This window comes from Narcine bancroftii, chromosome 1 (genome assembly GCF_036971445.1).
Source record: "Narcine bancroftii isolate sNarBan1 chromosome 1, sNarBan1.hap1, whole genome shotgun sequence".
Classification (NCBI taxonomy): Eukaryota; Metazoa; Chordata; class Chondrichthyes; order Torpediniformes; family Narcinidae; genus Narcine; species Narcine bancroftii.
Genome location: NC_091469.1, coordinates 448,715,989 through 448,733,773, shown reverse-complemented (window position 1 = coordinate 448,733,773; position 17,785 = coordinate 448,715,989). Strand labels below are relative to the sequence as shown.

Genomic DNA, 17,785 nt, shown 5'->3' with positions numbered 1-17,785 from the left:
TTGCTTCATATCCTCGTATGACTGAATTGAATTGACACAAGCTCCAATATGAAGTATTGCCAGGTCTTGCGCTGTGCTTCTACTCAGCAATGGTTCTCCCCTCTCTTCTATGACCATAAACTCTGCTTCGTTGTACTTATCTCCAGCTTCAACAGTTGCAGTAAAACATCCAATGGTCTGCAATGGCTTGGTTGCTGTGTATGGATACAGTTTCTTGGAACACTTCTTTGAGGTACAGATGATCCTTTTCCTTTTCAACTTCTCCCATAAATGTCGATCAATCACATTACTGTCACTGCCTGAGTCTACAATGACCTGCACTGTCACTCCACCAATGATCACTGGGACCTTCTCATGATGTACTTCATTCAACGTAAATTGGTAACAACTCTGTTCCTCCTGGGTATCATCATCGTCACCGTCTATCTGGCGAATGGTATCTTTCTTTCCAGGATACTTTCCTTTCCCCCAGGCTTTTCCTTTGGAAGTTGTACTCTTCCTCTTCTGGTCTGCATTGGACTTGCTTTTGCACTTCTTTGCAAAGTGGTCTTTACCTCCACACTTTCTGCAAACTTTGCCTTTGGCCGGGCAATATGGGTCTTTTCCAAAGTGACCTCGGTTTCCACATCGATAACACTCCACGTCATGTGTCGGCGAATATCTTGTCTGGTTATGGCGATGTGAGAGCCTCTTAATTTGCTGGCTTGAGTTGTCTTTCAGGGTCATGGTATGAAATTGCCCTTCAACAGCCTCTAATGCAGCAGCAATGGTTAAAGCATCGGTGAGTTCCAACTCACTCCCTCTTTCCAGTAGACGTCTTCTGAGTTTATCTGATCTGCAGTGCTGTACGACTTGATCCAATAATTGGTTGTCCAAATCAGCTGGCATGTAATTGCATCCAACAGCTAGCTGGCGTAGTCTTGTCACGTACTGAGCAATTGTCTGGCCATCTTCTTGTCTCGTTCTCCGAAACAAATGGCATTGAAATGAAGCATTCGGTGTCACTACATAGTGTGCATTTAATGCATCTACCGCTTTCCGGTACTCCTCCTTTCTTCCAGTATTCAAAAGTGCCTTAAATTTTTCCCGAACTGCAGGTCCAGCAGTGAAAAGAAGTAACGCCCTTCTCTGCGCTTTTTGTTCAATTGTACCGGTATCTAGAAATAGGCCACGACTGTCGGCGTAGGATTCAAATTCTTCCAGCCATGCCTTCCACTTCACACTTACAGTGCTTGCATCACCAGTCGGGTCAAAATGAGCAATTCCACTATGCATTAGAAAGTCACTGTCTGCACCAGCCATGAGGAAATATTCCAGCCCCAAAAGTACTGAGTCACAGAAAAAATTCTTATCACCTTGAAGTTGTCTGTAATCCTCTGTAATCTTGTTTAGTCTTTAATTTTCTTCAAGCTTCTTTCATCCTCGTCGCCAATGTCACATTTGTGGCCCGAAATGTGAAGTTAATAAAACATTAAACACAAGTTTTATCAGGTAAACTTCTCACTGGCTTTATTCTCCCGTTTCCTTTGTTCTCCTGCTTGTGTTCTTATCTCTCTCTCATACCACGTGACTTCCGGTACATCTCATACATGTTCATTACCATGACAATTACCACTTCTTTAATGGCCTTGGTACTGTTGATGATCATGCCTCCTTGTTCAAAATGCTCTAAACAGAGCCCAGTTGATCCAATCCAAATTCCAAATCCAATTTCCAACTTTCTATTCTCTTAAATTCCATAATATATTGATTAATGAGTCAATAGTTCCTTTTTTATTAATTAATGAGTTAATAACTCCACTTTTATTGACTAAATGTCACAACTATCTTCTTTTATTGTCGCCTGGAGAGACTGGAATGTCCTTGTTTATGACTTGTTCAAGAAAAAGTCTATACTAAAGTTGAATTGAGTTTTTCCAAGGTTTATTAAATCTTATATGGTTACTACATTTTTACAACTTTGTTATATGATTAACTGATGCTTAAAAAAGACTTCAAATGATACTTAAAACTATAAATATAAGTTTTCCAAGACCCTCCATCTCCACAGAACAAAATAAATTCAAAACTGAACGGATTTATCTTAAACATACAGAGAAAGAATATGTTTTAATGGAGACACACAAAGAATGTCAACAACATCTTCCAGACTTCTTGCAGAATCTGCTGTTTTAACCCTTACAGATGAGATACAAACCAGAGGATACGGATTCAACATGAGGAGGAACTTTTTCAAACAGTAAATGGTGGGAGTGTGGAATGAGTTGCTCGCAGAAGTGGTAAATATGTGCTCAATTTTAACAATTAACAAAAATTTGGACAGGTACATGGATGGGGTGGGGGGGGTGTGGAATGAAGGGGGAGGTATGGAGGGCAATGGACTGGGTGCAGGTCAATGGGACTAGGCAAAAAAAGTCATTTGGCATAGATTAGAAAAACCAAAGAGGCCTGTTTCTGTGCTGTAATGTTCTATGGTTCTATGTTAATTTTCTTTTATAAACCCTGAATAAAATAGTTAACGATAACTCATGATTATTACCATCATCATGTTGTACTGCAGTACTCACATGTGTGCATCTCTTTTGCCCATTTACAATTCAAGTATAAATATCTCTGGGATCTTAATTATTTAGAAGTTATTTTCAGTGTTTTTGGTGATTTTAATAATCTTGTAGCAGGCATATGGCGCAGTATTGCAAACCGCCACCTTCAGTTCACAGACTTATCTGTCACATCATGGCCTAGCAGTGCTGGGCACCAAAGTACAGTGAGTGGATCAGATGAAGTCCCTGCCGAATGATGCGGGGTGCTAATGGCTCACAACTTTAACCTGCTGGTCCATAGGACCAGCAGCTGTTCACTAACGAGCTCATTGACAGGCAGGGAATAAAAGGTTTATGTCTGTAATAAACCAGTCTTGAGTTGACTACCTTTGAGGGTGTTTGCCTTTATTTAGTAGCATTTACTGTAGTAGCTGCCACAAATTGGTGACCCTGAAGTTAAGATTCAACAAATTTGAATCATTACGGAAAAGGAGAAAACTTCAGCAACAACAACTGCCGCCGACACGACAGTTAATGCAGTTGGGCTTCATTTGCCTCCTTTCTGGACACATCAACCTCGAATTTGGTTTCTTCAAGCTGAAACCCAGTTTTGTCTTCAGGGTATAACGGCAGAAGACACAAAATTTTGGCATGTCGTGAGTACATTGGATGCAGCCACTGCATTGCGAGTAAGCAAATTTATTGCTCATTCTCCGACAGAAGACCATTTCACCAGGTTCCGCCAGTTTCTTCTTGACACATGATGAGCATGGCATGTATCTTTTGAACATGAAAGGCCTAGGTGACAAGAATCCATCAGACCTGATGAATGAGATGCTGGCTTTGTCAGATGGTCATTCCCATTGTCTGCTGTTTGAAACCTTATTTATGTCAAAACTTCCGGCTCATGTTGCCATACCCATTGGTAACATGGATTTCTGCCGTCCCCATGACGTAGCTTGGGAGGCTGACAGGCTCTATCATACACCTACACAAGAGTCTGCCTGAATACATCCAGGTTTTGCAGCAGAAGCAATTCCCGCATCCTACTATCCTCCTGTATCTGCAGTCCAATTCAAGAAAGAGGAACATGCTGAAGTACATTGAGAATAATGTTTTTACCATCGCCACTGGGGGGAAAAAATGCCCATAAGTATGTCCAGCCAAAAAGAAGTCTAGAAACAAAAGAGCCAGCTGCCAGTAGTGGCCTCAACAGCTGGCGTACATACACGCCTATTGTATCTTCAGGACAATATAGGTAAGCGCAAATTTCTTGTAGACACAGGTGCTGAACTTAGTTTGCTTCCACTGACCTATTTTGAAAGGACACATAAAAAACGCCACTTGATCCTGCGAGCGGCGAATGGAACTGCCATTCCAAGTTTTGGTACTAGACAAGTCACAATCGGAAATAGGTGGAACCACGTTCCATTGGAATTGTGTCCTCGCTTCTGTTGCTCAACCCATTTTGGGTGTGGATTTATTACATTCCCACAACTTTTTGTTAGACATAAAACACAGAAAATGAGTTCACGCCACCACCTTTCAGACATATCCGCTGGCATGCATCAAGGGGAGAATTTCACAGCTCGGAGTACATGCGTTACACAAGGACGCATATACTACTCTACTCAATTAATTTCCCCATATTCTCACCCCTAACTTCAGTGCCTCAAGAACAGCCCATGGTGTGTCTCATTACAGACACATCAGGCCCACTGGTCCATGCCAGGGCCTGTCGTCTGGTGTCTGATAAATTGCGGCAAGCAAAGGAAAAATTTAAAGCAATGGAAGAATTGGGTATCATCCAATTCTCAAACAGCCCTTGTGCCTTACCTTTGCATATGGTACTCAAGAAGACAGATGGATGGAGATCCTGCGGTGACTACCGTAGGCTTAATGATGTCACTACACCTGACAGATACTCAATTCCACAAATACAGGATTTCACCGCCCATCATTGCTGCATATTTTCAAAGATTTGATTTGGTTAAGGGATATCATCAGATACCGATTCATGAAAATTATATTCCCCAGACAACAATTATTATGCTGTTTGGTCTTTTTGAATTCCTCAGAATGCCATTTGGCTTAAAGAATGCCACGCAAACTTTTCAGTAGCTTATGGACACTCTAGGCAGAGATTTAGACTTTGCATATGTTTACTTAGACGACATCCTTGTAGCAAATCAAAATGAGCAAGATCACCGCCTGCATTTACACCGCCTTTTCCAACGGCTCCAAGACTTTGGTCTGACAATTAACCTTGACAAGTGTCAATTTGGCAAGTCAACCATAGAATTCTTAGGGCATAAAATTACAGCAGATGGCATATCTCTGTTATCAGGCAAGGTAGATGTCATCTATATATTCTCCAGACCTGTCACCGTCAAAGGGCTACAGAAGTTTTTGAGAATGATAAATTTTTATCACAGATTTATTACCATGATTGCTGACATCCTGTGACCCCTGTTTGACATCATCTATGCTCCAAACTAAAACATTACCTGGACCGTAGAGGCAGAGGCTGCATTTATGTCCGCTCAAGAGGCATTAGCCAAAGCAGCAATGCTTGTGCATCCAAATCCTAAAGCTGCTTTGATGCTTAACACAGATAACTCAGGAACAGCTGTGGGTGCAGTTCTGGAACAATATGTCAATGGCCATTATCAGCCCCTTGCCTTATTTAGTCATCATCTAAGACCAGCAGAAATGAGGTACAGTGCCTTTGATTGAGAACTATTAGCACTTTATCTGGCTATGAGGCACTTTTGTTAGCTCTTGGAAGGTCAACATTTCACCATATTCACAGACCATAAACTACTCATTTTTGCCTTTAGCAAAGTCACAGATCCTTGGTCGGCAAGACAACAACGACATTTGTCCTACATTTCGGAGTTTACTATGGACATGCGTCATATTTCGGGAAAGGACAATCTGGTCGCAGATGTGCTCTCTAGATCAAATATGTGTGCCATATACAAGGTGGAGTCAACATTGTTGAATTGGCTGCAGCACAATCTGCAGATCCAGTATTCAGGTATACAGTACAGCTATTACTGGACTCTACATTCAATGGGTGGCACCATAACAAAGTAGTCCAGAACTCCTTTGTGATGTATCATTGGGCTATCCTCAATCATTTGTCCCATTATATTGGAGACAGCGTTTTTTTGATGACATTCACAATCTATCACACCCATCCATCAGGACTTCAGTCAAAATAATGTGGCATGTGGCATGGGCTGAAAAAAGGAGTCACACAATGGGCATGATCGTGTACATCCTATGTGATAGTACGGATTCTATCACCGATGTATATATGTGTACATTGTAGTATAGGATGGCTGTGATTGGTTAGAGTGTAGCCACACCTACTGGCAGGTCTTAAAGGGTTGCTCCTAGCCAGACCCAGATCATTCTGGGCTGGTCGACCTACATGTGATACGTTCTAGTTTTTTGGTTAATAAAAGCCTTGGTTTGAATCAACAAGCCTTTGGTTCTTTCGATATGCACTGCAATCCTGCCAATCTGTGAAAATTCAACACCACACCAAGGTACCCCTGCAGCCTTTCCCAACAATACGCAGAAGATCTGACCATATGCACATGGATCTGGCTGGACCATTACCAGTATCACAAGACATAAGGTATATTCTCATGGTAGTAGACCACTTCACACACTGGCCAGAGGCCATTCCATTAACAGTCAGTCAGTGATACTGAAGCATGTGTTAGAGCATTCATCTTAAATTGGATTGCTAGATTTGGAGTGCCTACACACGACTTTGGACTGTGGACCACAGTTCACTTCGGCGTTATGGGCTTCCTTGGCTCATTTTTGTGGTTCACAGTTGCACCACACTACTGCGTACCATCTGCAGTCCTGAAGAGTATTTCTGATCTGTTAGGCAGGCATTTGGATATTTTTCTTTATTATGATGAGAATTCTTCTGTCATCAACAGTGGAATTCTTCCTTGGCCTACGAGTATTTTAGCATTGCTTCATTTTTAAGCCTGACAGTTGTTGATTTTGTTTTTTGTTAATTATTTATTTGTCTTTGAAGAATATGGGAAGTCAGTTGCTGACTATATTCAAAAAAGTTTGATAGCTTTTTGGATACTAGGAGAATCAAGGGAGCAAAATTTATGCAGATAAACTGTTCTTAAGTAAAGGGTCAATCATAATATTATTAAAAGACATGTATAAGGGATGATTGGATTTCTTGTGCTCTGATTTCTTTTGTTCTTGTGGTCTTATCACCATTAATCTCTCCCTTTGTGATTACTGAGGTCACCAGTATGCTTAATGATGTTCTTCTTTTTTTCTTTGGCTTGGCTTCGCGGACGAAGATTTATGGAGGGGGTAAATGTCCACGTCAGCTGCAGGCTCGATTGTGGCTGATAAGTCCGATGCGGGACCGGCAGACACGGTTGCAGCGGTTGCAGGGGAAAATTGGTTGGTTGGGGTTGGGTGTTGGGTTTTTCCTCCTTTGTCTTTTGTCAGTGAGGTGGGCTCTGCGGTCTTCCTCAAAGGAGGTTGCTGCCCGTCGAACTGTGAGGCGCCAAGATGCACGGTTTGAGGCGATATCAGCCCACTGGCGGTGGTCAATGTGGCAGGCACCAAGAGATTTCTTTAGGCAGTCCTTGTACCTCTTCTTTGGTGCACCTCTGTCACGGCGGCCAGTGGAGAGCTCGCCATATAACACGATCTTGGGAAGGCAATGGTCCTCCATTCTGGAGACGTGACCCACCCAGCGCAGCTGGATCTTCAGCAGCGTGGACTCGATGCTGTCGGCCTCTGCCATCTCGAGTACTTCGATGTTAGGGATGAAGGCGCTCCAATGAATGTTGAGGATGGAGCGGAGACAACGCTGGTGGAAGCGTTCTAGGAGTCGTAGGTGATGTCGGTAGAGGACCCATGATTCGGAGCCGAACAGGAGTGTGGGTATGACAACGGCTCTGTATACGCTTATCTTTGTGAGGTTTTTCAGTTGGTTGTTTATCCAGACTCTTTTGTGTAGTCTTCCAAAGGCGCTATTTGCCTTGGCGAGTCTGTTGTCTATCTCGTTGTCGATCCTTGCATCCGATGAAATGGTGCAGCTGCGATAGGTAAACTGGTTGACCGTTTTGAGTTTTGTGTGCCCGATGGAGATGTGGGGGGGCTGGTAGTCATGATGGGGAGCTGGCTGATGGAGGACCTCAGTTTTCTTCAGGCTGACTTCCAGGCCAAACATTTTGGCAGTTTCCGCAAAACAGGACGTCAAGCGCTGAAGAGCTGGCTCTGAATGAGCAACTAAAGCGGCATCATCTGCAAAGAGTAGTTCACAGACAAGTTTCTCTTGTGTCTTGGTGTGAGCTTGCAGGCGCCTCAGTTTGAAGAGACTGCCATCCGTGTGGTACCGGATGTAAACAGCGTCTTCATTGTTGAGGTCTTTCATGGCTTTGGTTCAGCATCATGCTGAAGAAGATTGAAAAGAGGGTTGGTGCGAGAACACAGCCTTGCTTCACGCCATTGTTAATGGAGAAGGGTTCAGAGAGCTCATTGCTGTATCTGACCCGACCTTGTTGGTTTTCGTGCAGTTGGATAACCATGTTGAGGAACTTTGGGGGGCATCCGATGCGCTCTTGTATTAATGATGTTCCAAACAGTTGATTTTGGTAATCCTGAAGTTTGAATGATGTCTCTTAGTGGCTCTTAATTCTTGTTTTTTAGCCTCATAATGTCTTCTTTGATTTTCATCGACACAACACTGGGCCTCGTGTTGAAAATGCCAAATATAGACTCCAAAGGTGATCAAAAGCTTATACCTGCACCAATGAAGCATTTAAACATTCCTGAGTACTTACAAACACCTGTGAAGCCCAATGTCCCAAACATTATGGTGCCCTGAAATGGGAAACTATTGAGAAATGTGCTATACTTTCTGCATGGTCAAACCAAAATATATACAAATAACCTTGAATAAAATCTGGAATGTGCAATTTAATCGCACATGAATTATTTGATTACAAATTTAAAACTGTGGAGGACAGGGACAAATAAAGTGTCTTTGTCCCAAACATTATTGAATCTACTGTATGTATAAAAGGTATAGTAATTATACATGATCAAACTAAAATGTATATAATTAACCTTGGATAAAATCTTGGAATATGCACTTTAATCACGTCAATTTAAAACATTGGAGCACAGGGGCAAACAAATGAAAAAAGTTTCTTTGTCCCAAACATTACTTCATAAAGAACATTGTGTGATTTGTTGAGTTTCTCCAGCATTTTTGTATAAACTACAATCACAGCATCTGCAGACTCTTGCTTAACAAGAATAAGGCAACTACTTGTTTGAAGTCGTCACATTTATTTTATTGCTTTTAATTGTTTAGCAGTATTTTTGCATTATTTCGTTTCAAATTTTTTTTAAATTTGTTTTTTTTGTAAATTATTTATTTGTCTTTGAAGAATGTGGAAAGTCAGTTGCTGACCATATTCAAGAGTTTGATAGATTTTTGGATATTAGGAGGATGGAGCAAAGTTTGCACAAAAAACTGCACTTAAGTAAAGGGTCAATCATAATCTTATTGAAAGACAGGTGTAAGGGATGAATGGACTGCTCATGCTCTGATTTCTTTTGTCCTTGTGGTCTTATCAACATTAATCTCTCTCATGCAGAGAAAAAATTGCATTCAAGTAAAATTTAAAAGTGTTCATAAACCCCAAGATTTTAGATTCAATAACACCCATAAAGTTTTTTTAAATCTTTACTTGAACATGTTCTGTAATTTGTTTTTTTTAATCCAAAATGACAAGAATTGAGTGAAAAGTTGGAAAACTTCCATGATTAAGTTTGCTTAAGTATGTTATTCCCATTCTATATATTTTTCGATTATAAAAAGTAATTTTCATAACTGATGAAAGATTTCAGGGAAGGAATATGACAACTTCCATGTGTTCCTTGGGCTCCCATTGTTTATGCTGATTTCTGCTTGTTTACATTCTGGTGTTCACTAATGAAATTGGCAAGAATTTTTCATTATAAATACATTCAACAGAACCGCTTACGAACTAAAATAGTTTTTGGCATGACTTGTCAGTTGAGTCTCTCAAGGAAATTCCATCTCATTAAGTTAATTTTAAAGGAACCAAAAAGTAACTTTTTTTAACTGAAAAGTTGAGAAGGCTCAAAAAAATAGACAAGCTTAAAAAATTAGATGAAAAGAATGATCCATGAAGATATACACATTGAGAGTTATAGATGCAAAACATCATCATGAAAAGTATATAAATATGCTATTCCTCAAGCTTCATTGGAACAATGTTTTAGGCTAGAGACAGAGGTTAGAGTGAATGGGAGAATTAAAATGATAGCTGACTAAAAGCTCAGGGACAGGATCTACCTGGCAGATTGATTTGAAATTTTAACTGTTTTTCTCTAATCACAGATTTATCTTGACTTGCTGAGTTTTTATAGCATTGTCAATATTTATTTCAGTGTTCTAACATCTAAAATGTCTACCATTTGGGCCATAATAATCTGATATATTTTCTAGACTGCTGTAGGCAAATGTTTTATTTATACTTAGCATACAAGCATTATGTTCTTGAATTTAAAGTTATATTGGCATTTTGTTCTTGAAGATTTTTGAAAGTCATTGCTACATTTATTTCCTGTAATATCTCAATTAAAAAGGTCTGTTTATCATAAACATGTGAAATGGTTTGGAAAGATTAAAGCAAGGGGAAAAGTTTTATTTCCCCAACTGGATTCCTAATATATTAATAAGTTCCCTTTAAAATTTGATAATACAATGACATTATGACATGCAATGACTTTTAACTCAAATTACGTACCTGGTTGAGAGTGGATTGGAAGATAACTGTAAATTAAGGTAATCAAAGCCATGGATAGGACTGTTGCAGCTGAAGCATAAGTATTAGATTTCAGATTTATTGTCATAGTACAACCCTGAGAGTTGAATTACTACATTGGTAATGCATTAAAAACTGTACACAACATATACATGAATAAAGAAATATAAGCAGATAAATAAATGTAAACAATTTGACTGTCCAATACAGAGAGGATAAAAAAAATCAAGTATAAAAGTAACAATCTTTAAATGAGTCCCTGATTGAGTTTGTTTTTGAGGACTCTGAGTGTGGAGGGGTAGCAGCTTTTCCTAAACCTGGGTTATGTGATGATTGGTTAGGTGTACAATAATAGCAGTTAAAAACAGTTCATGCTTGATATCAAAGTAAATGAATGGTCAATATTCTGGTGATGTCAATCACCAGAACCTATTCAATTTTAATTCCATTACTATTAAGAGTCAGTCTCAAAGCTTTTTGTTCAGTTCAGTAATGCTTGCCGATTTATATTCTGCAGCTAACACTTTTATGAAGGGACAGATTGTTTTGCAACATACTCAAAAAAAATTTTCTACCTGGATTCCTGAGCTATTTGCATAGTCTTGTCTTTTAGCCTTATAATGACTCCTTGTCTTCCTCAGAAGTAAAATACTTTGGCTGCAATAGTAGGTAATGGAATGGCATGGACACAAGACTCTCAGGAACAAGTCAATAACTTAAGTATTTAATCTGGCTAAATTTCAAATAAATTGCTTCAGTTAAAACAAACTGAAATACTATAAACATTGTCCTGCACAGAGTCTTGTAGTTAAAAGGAGTTAATTTAAAAATGAACTATCTCTGCTATTAGGTCAGGCAGAATATTACAGTACATTTTTTCATGGACCTTCTGGCTTCTATGACAGAGATGAGAGTATAGTGGAGACAGAAGGGACCGCAAATGGTGTGGTGGATTTCATTATTGATGCCCACCTTCAAGGAGATGTGGTTCCTTTGATTTCAGTGCCTTTTTGCAGAATACAATGAAGATGTTTATTGTCAGAAGTTGATGTTGGCAGAAATTGGTAGAGGTATCTTTTTGCTGTGTAAAGCCCAATATGTCATATACTTCAAGGAACAGGTATCATTTATGTGGAATTTTGTCTGAATGTGTTTTATAGAACTTAGAAGAGCACACCACTGGAACTGGCCCTTCAGCATACAATGCTGAATATGATCTCAAATGAAACAAAAACTCTGCTACTTTCACATGATATATATATATATATATATATATATATACACATCTATTCCTTCTACATATTTATGTGTCTATCTAGAAACAGCTTAAATGCTGCTATCATATCTTCTTCCATTACCATTCCTGGCAGCCTGCAACAAGCATTTACCATCCTCCACATAAAATGCTGGAAATACTCAGCAGATCAAGGCAGCATTTTGGGAAGGAAAAACAGTTAATGGTTTAGATCTGGGACCCAATGGCAGATTTGGGAAAAGATAGAAAATATTCAAACATAGATAATTTGAAGGAAAGGTGTGGATGTATGGTGAGAACAAAGGGAATATCTCTGATAGGGCAAGACCATATTGGGGAATGGGGCAGTTGGCATAGAACTTGCATGTACACCATGCTCTTTTATGATACATTTATTTTTCATATTGAGGCTGTGGAAGATAAGTAATAGATCTAACTGACCTACGATAATGGCAGGCAGAAAAGACCATTCTGATGAAAACTCAAAGGAAGGCTGAGCTACTTAAAGTTGGAGAATTCAAAATTAAGTCTGAAAGGCTGCATCATGTCCAAATAGAAGAGGAGTTGTTATTTAAGGATGTCAGAGTTTGTTAGAAGACTGAAGGAGTCTACAGACAGAAAGATCAGAGTTGCAGTAGATGGAAAATTAAAGTGGAATTTTGGAATCTTGGTTCCTCTTGTGGAGTGAACACAACTGATCTGTAATCTGTATCCAATTTGTATTCTTCATTCCAGAGTAGATCACATTGTGAACTCTAAATGCAATACAATACACCAGATTGGAAATAATGCAAATTAATTGCACTTCCCCTCAAGGGATGGGTACATTTCCTTGATGGTGGAAAGCAAAGAGGTGAAAGTATTCCATCTCCTGTGAGTGCAGGAAAGTGCTATAAAACAGTAAATGATATGTGGGGTTGGAAATGCAAATCAATATCTTGTGAATTGAGCTGTCCAGCCAAGATTCAGGAAAGGAAGAAATACGTGTCAGGTGGTGGAATCTTGTTTGAGTTTGTGGAAATTGTGATGATCTGTATAATATGGAGGCTGGTAAGGTAAGGAACAAGGGAACTCTGTTCTTGCTCCATCTAGGAGATATGAGGCAAGAAGTGAGGGTGATAGATGAGATACGGTCAAGGGCGCCATCCACCCTGATAGAGGGAAAACCATGGTTCAGGAAGAAGGACAATATTTCAAAGGGAGAATGTCTCATTATTGGACCAAATAGAATGGAGATAAAGATTGTTCTTTTAAAATAACATTAAATGCGACGTCAACATTAAATATCAGGTAAAATATTTGCTCTCACCCTATCAAAGATATTCCCTTAGTTCTCCCAATCCCTTTTCCACTTCTCTGGTACTGAAAATTAATGACTGAGGGTCTGAACTACTGGCCTTAATACTTTCTCTTTCCACAGGTGCTACCTGATCTGCTGAGTGTTTCCAACAGTTTATCTTCGTATTTAAGATTTCCAGCATCTGCGATTATTTTTTATTTTCAAACACAATTTACCTTCTAATTGCTTGCTGTACCTCTACATTATATCTCATTGATTTCTGTACAAGCTTCAATTATAGAAGGACCTTGTGAGAATATGTCTGGAATATTATATTCTGGTCTGGTTACTCAAGCAAATTAAGGATATATATTATCAATAGAGAGAGAGAGAGAGAGAGAGGGAGAGAGAGAGAGAGAGAGAGAGAGAGAGTTAGAGCAAAAAAAAGGTTAGACAGGCTGATTGGTGGAGTGTGTGAAATGACAATATCCCATTAGTTCTGTAGAAGAGCTCCACTCCAGCAGAAAGCTTCTTGGATACAAGGTGCAATGTTGTAGAGAGAGAGAGAGATTGGAAAAATGATCCAGGTTTGTTTGACTCCTGTCTGTACAAGGATTAGATTTGAGGATTAATTATATATTGGAATCGTTGATTGTATGAATCTTTGTTACATATTGAAAGAAAACAATTTTTCCAAGGCAGTCACATTTGAGAAAGATTCTCCTCAATCCCTCTTAGGTGACAAAGACCTATATATTCTACTATGCATCCAGTTCATCAGTTCTGTCCTTGCTAATCCACATTAACTTTTGTATCCCTCAATAACTTAAAGATTTTACTTTTGTATTTAAATCTCTTTATTGCCCTAGGAATAGCCTATGACCTACCAGAATCAGAGCTTCAGAATTTCTGGCCTTTTGTGCAATTATTTCCTACCTACCAACATTTTTCCTATTCCCTATTTTTATTGATTGCCTCAAATGTCTTCCTAAATTCCTCCATTGCTTCCATCTCACTTTCTCATAGTCATCTGAAAAATCAACTACTTGATGAAAACAAATGATTGCACTTTTGTAAAAGATTTTTACAGAAATAAAATCAAAACAAACATAACTACACATCTAGAAAATATTAAAAATATATAATTTTCTTCGACTTATAGCTGTATATATATATAAGAAAACAAATAATTATGTTGAAGAATAATATCTCTAAACATAGAATCAAGTTTATCTGTGCTTTATTACCCTTCAGCAATATTTCAAAACCTTCCCAAGTTTGAACAAAATAATAAGCTGGGAAATCCAAAAGACAAAGAAAAACCATTCTGGAATTAAAAATCAAAGAAGAGGGAAATGAAAATCACATGGTCTCTCAATTAGCTAGAATCTGTGGGGAACCATTATAATGATAGATCTGAAATGGTTTTGAATAGACAGAATTCAATCTTCATTCAGTCTGACAAACTATTTAATGTACATGATGTCTGAGTAGACAAATTCCTACTTACAAATGTAAGAACATTGCCGACCACTGCAATATCAGTTCTGCTGAATCCAGATTGCAAATAGGTTATCAATCCCATCGGGAGGCTGTGAAAACAATATATTTAACTTTCTATCCATTCCACAGCCATCTACACCCAATTTGACAACAATAACAGCAAAGAACCACCCCTCTGCATCCCCACGACCCCTGATGAACAGATCCTGTCTGCATCTGAGGATGATGTGTGTGCTACCTTCAGGAGAGTGAATCCAAGGAAAGCATCCGGCCCAGACAGAGTACCTGGCCGAGTATTTAAAATCTGTGCGGACCAATTTACCAAGATATTCAGGGATATCTTCAATATCTCACTCCAGCAGGGCATGGTACCCACCTGTTTCAACAGGAATCAACAGTGATGAAGTGTCTTGAGAGGCTGGTGATGAAGCGTATCAGCTCCTATCTGAGCGGAGCATGGATGCATTTCAGTTTGCCTATCCTAGTAACAGGACTACAGCAGATGGAATCTCACTGGAATATCTGGACAGCAAAGATGCATACATCAGGATGCTCTTTATCAACTACAGTTTGACATTTAACACCATCATCCCCTCAAAACTAATCAGCAAACTCCAAAACCTGTGATTTAATACCCCACTAATTGGATCATGGATTTCCTCACCTCCAGACCACAATCTGTGAAAATTGGTAAGAACTTCTCCTCTACAATCTCCATCAATACAGGGCTGTGTTCTTAGCCACCTTCTCTACTCACTTTACACCTACGACTGTGTGGCTCAGGATGACAATAAGACCATCTACAAATCTGCTGATGATGCCACAGTAGTGGGTTGTATAAAAGAAGGATATGAATCAGCTTGGAGGAGGGAGATTGAAAACTTGGCTGAATGGTGCACCAAAAACAACCTTGCACTCACTGTCACCAAAACTAAGGAACTGATTGTTGACCTCAGGAAGGGAAAGCCAGAGGTGGACAATCCAGTGATCATTGGGGGATCTGAGGTGGAGAGGATGAGCAAATTTAAGTTCTGGGAGTCACTATCTCAGAGGATCTTTCCTGGACCCATCACACCAATGGCATCATGAAGAAAGCATGTCAGCACCTCTACTTCCTCAAGAGTTTGCAGCGGTTTGGTATGACATCAGAAACCCTGGCAAATTTCTACAGAGGTGTGTTGGAAAGTGTGCTGACCGGCTGCATCATGGTATGTAAAGCCCTTCAAAAGGAATTGGACACAGCCCAGGACATCACAGGCACTGGTGAGTACATCCACAGGGAACACTGCAGTCGGAGAACATCAGCAATCATCAAAGACCCACACTATCCAGCACATGCTCTGTTCTTACTGCTGTCATTAGGAAAGAGGTATAGGTGCCACGAGCCTCACACCACCAGGTTCAGGAACAGCTGCTACCCCTCCACCATCAGACTTCTTATGGATAAACTCAATCAGAGACTCATTCAGAAACTCATTGATTATCTTTTTGTTTCCTCTGTATTGCACAGTGAGTTTCTTTACATTGTTATCTGTTTACAGTTCTTACATGTTTTACACTTAGTACAGTTTATTTTTTTGCACTACCGATTAGTAGTAATTCTGCTGTACCCGCAATAAAGGGATCTCAGGGTTGTATGTGATGCCGTGTATGTACTCTGGCAATAAATCTGAAATCTAAGCATTTAGCCAGTTTTATTTTATAATATGAAATAGAATAAGACATAGGAAAGGTACGACATGATGTTGTTCATATACCAGTACATTATTTCTATTGTAACTCAAATGATTACAATCCAAGTTTAAATGTATAGAGAAATAGAAATGTACAACAAAGACTCAGGCCCTTTGGCCCACTGCATCTATGCCATCTGTTATTCCTATCTATATTAATCCCACTTGCCTGCATTAGTTTTATCTCCCTCCATGGCTTGCTCATTTAAGTACCTCTCTGGATGCTTCTTGGATTTTGTTGTTATTTATGTCTTTACCACCTCTTCTGGCAGCAACTACTCTTTCTATGAAAAAATGTACTTTCAGATCAACTTTAAGCTTCCTGCCTTGACCTTAAACCTATGATCTCTAGTTTTAGAACTGCTTCTCTCAACCTTTTTCTCAGCTGTGGCCTCTCAAGGACTCCATTCAAAGTTTAAGGGCCCCCTTCCCTGTGAGCAGGCATGTTTTGGTTTCTTCTGTAATGTTCTCCCGATTACATAAAAAACATTTAAAAATATTTATGTTACGTGAGGTGAAACAAAAACAAGGTTTTTACTTAAATGTGATATGGCCCCTTTTCAGAATTGCTGTTTGAGAAGAATGTACTGATGGGCCTGAATGACTATTGACCAGTGGCCCTGACATCCACCATTATGAAGGGTTCAAGAGTTAGGAAGATGGAAAAACATTAACTCCAGCCTACCAGCCACCCTCAAACCACTTCAATTCATCCACTGCCATAACAGGTCCTTGGCAGATGCCATCTCACTGACCCTTTACTCAGCCCTGAAACACCAGGACAATATAGACCACCTATATCAGATTAATTGACAGCAGCTCCATCTTCACACAACGGTTCCAAAAAACTCATCCCCAAACTCTGTGGCCATGGCCTCAGTACCTCTCTCTGTGATTGAATACACTGGGGATCGGTGACAGAACTTCCTCCATGATCTTCCTCGACACCAGAGCCCCACGAGCCCATGTACTCAGTCCTCTACACCCATGACCATGTGACCAAACATAACTCAAACTCAATCTATAAATTTGGAGATGGCACCACCCTCGTAGGATTCCTAAAGGCAATGAATAGGAGTACAGGAGAAATATAGAGGGACTAGTGACTTGGTGCTAAGATAGTAGCCTCTCACATGATGACAGCAAATCCAAGGAGCTGTCCATAGACCTTCATAAGAGGGGTGGGCTTCACTCTCTCATCTACATCAACAGTGCTGAGGTGAGATAGTAGAAAGCCTCCTAGGAGTAAACATTTCCAGTGACCTGTCCCAGTCCACCCACATTGACATGATAGCCAAGAAAGCACGCCACTGCCTGTACTTCCGCAGAAACCTGAGGAAATTTGGCACGACACCATGAGGGTACATCGCCACTGCGTGGTTCTGGAACTACTTGACTCAGGACTGCGTAGTGAACACAGCTCAGTCCACCATACAAATCCTCCTCCCCTCCATCAACTGTATTGAAACTTCCAGCTGCCTTAGAAAAGAGCCCAACAGACAAAATTGGGATGCTACCAAGATAAGGAAAATTGAACACAACTCAACAATCACAAAAACCAATCTCCGCTCCATTGACTCCATCTGTATCTCCTGGTGCCTCAA

General features: G+C 39.8%; 2 long non-coding RNA genes across 3 annotated transcripts in view; both read left to right on the top strand.

Moving 5' to 3' along the window:
* Positions 1-17,785, top strand: part of LOC138751771 (uncharacterized) — a 692,174-nt gene that overhangs the window by 453,708 nt on the left and 220,681 nt on the right. The window lies entirely within an intron of this gene.
* Positions 1-17,785, top strand: part of LOC138751766 (uncharacterized) — a 68,290-nt gene that overhangs the window by 6,406 nt on the left and 44,099 nt on the right. The window contains exon 1 of one of the 2 annotated variants that reach the window (XR_011350169.1): positions 2,110-2,279. The exons of the other annotated variant lie outside the window; for it this stretch is intronic. This is a non-coding gene — a long non-coding RNA (uncharacterized lncRNA). Of the gene's footprint in view, positions 1-2,109; positions 2,280-17,785 lie in introns of those variants that run through there. 2 annotated transcript variants of the gene reach the window in all.